Consider the following 1,735-nt stretch of genomic DNA (forward strand, 5'->3'; position numbering starts at 1 on the left):
GAGAAATTCGCATGTAAATAAAGAAAATATCTAAAATAAAAAAAAAAAAAGAAAGAAAGTTATATCAGTAAATGTATGCCTTTGAAGGGGATACTGGGAACTTGGCCCCTTCCCATATCTCCTTCTTTACTTCCTGTCCACCACAAAGAAAGCAATGTCAATCCAATATTTTCTCTTCAAGCAATGGAGCCCACTGACAATAAAACCTCTGAACCCAAGAGCCCAAGAAACGTTTCATTCACATAGGCTGATTTATCTTAGGCTTTTGTTACCATGATGGAAATCTGAACAGTACAGTTGCTGTCAGCAGCTGAGAGTCAGAGTGAAGAGGGATCAGAACCCAGTTCAGCCTTCTGCCGAAATAATCACTGACCTTAGTAACAAATCCATGGTGACCAGGACGTGCCGGGCATTCAGGAGCCTGGCGTCAGCTGTGCAGAAAATGCCATAGATGGCATCTCATCGTTTACATACTTTCTCATTACCTGAATGCTAAGTGTTTGTTTGAAAATTCAGGAAATATCTGTTTCGTTCTAAAGGAGCAGACATGCTAAAACATGGTTATTGTGGCAAGGACAGGGACTGAGAAAAGTTATTATGATCTCCCATACAGCTAAAACTCCCAAATGAGTTTGATAAAATCTTAGAAAATCTACATTTGTATCAAACATGTGAAATTCAGTTGGATATTTCTGGTTAATGCAGAAAGAATATGCAGTATATCATATAATGATGATAATATAATAACACTGGTAATAATAAAAACATCAGTAATGGCTTCATTACTGCTAACGGATTTATCTATTGTTCTTTAATATCTCAAATGGCAGATATAATAGATTAAAAATTCACATCCAGTGGCCAAAGGGGATGTTCATTCTCACCCACCGACCCCGCATTTTGTTTGGATGATGTGGCATTCGATGCTGAGACAATTTCATGGTGTGTTTGTTGTATATATGTGTGCTGCATGCATCTGTGTGAACATGCACACCCATGGCCATGCATGCTGAGGCTGGAGTGTGACTTCATGTGTCTTCTCCTATCATCCTCTGCCTTATGCCTTTGAAACGGGATCTGTCACTGTTCCAGAAGCCCACAGATTCCGCAAGGCTTTTAAGATTAGTCTCTCTAACTCAGTGTTAGAGTTACAGGCATGCACAGTCATGCCAGACTTTTTACATGGCGCTATGGATTCTAACTCAGGTCTTCATGATTGCAAAGCAAATACTCTTACCCACTGCACCACCTCTCCATCTTCTGAATGTCCTTTAATCTAGAAACTCCTGGAGAGATACGGGAACCAAACCCTGGCCCATGTGCTAGGAACTGGGCAAATCATCAATAGATCTAACAGAGGGTGACCTGTGGTTAAGGGAATCACATATTTCATATGATCCTCCTTTGCATATTTTATGAGATCAGCATTTGCTATTTTCTGAAAAACAAAACATAACAAAAACAAACAAACACTCAATGCCTGGCTCCTGAGCAAAACTTCTCTTTCATAATCACATCCACGATCTTTTAAAAAAAAAAAAAGTGACTTGGGCTGCACTTAAAATCACAGTATTGCTTTGCTCTTAAAGAAGAAATCTTGTTTGCAACCCCAAATTACCCCTGTCTCACTCCAACTAGTGAAAACATTTATTAAGGCAATTGCTCCCTGGAGCATGCTGAAAGAGGAGATCACTTAAGAGAAAAGATAGCTTTCAGAAACAGGCATGCGGTTCTG

Source organism: Mastomys coucha, unplaced genomic scaffold (genome assembly GCF_008632895.1).
Source record: "Mastomys coucha isolate ucsf_1 unplaced genomic scaffold, UCSF_Mcou_1 pScaffold15, whole genome shotgun sequence".
Classification (NCBI taxonomy): domain Eukaryota; kingdom Metazoa; phylum Chordata; class Mammalia; order Rodentia; family Muridae; genus Mastomys; species Mastomys coucha.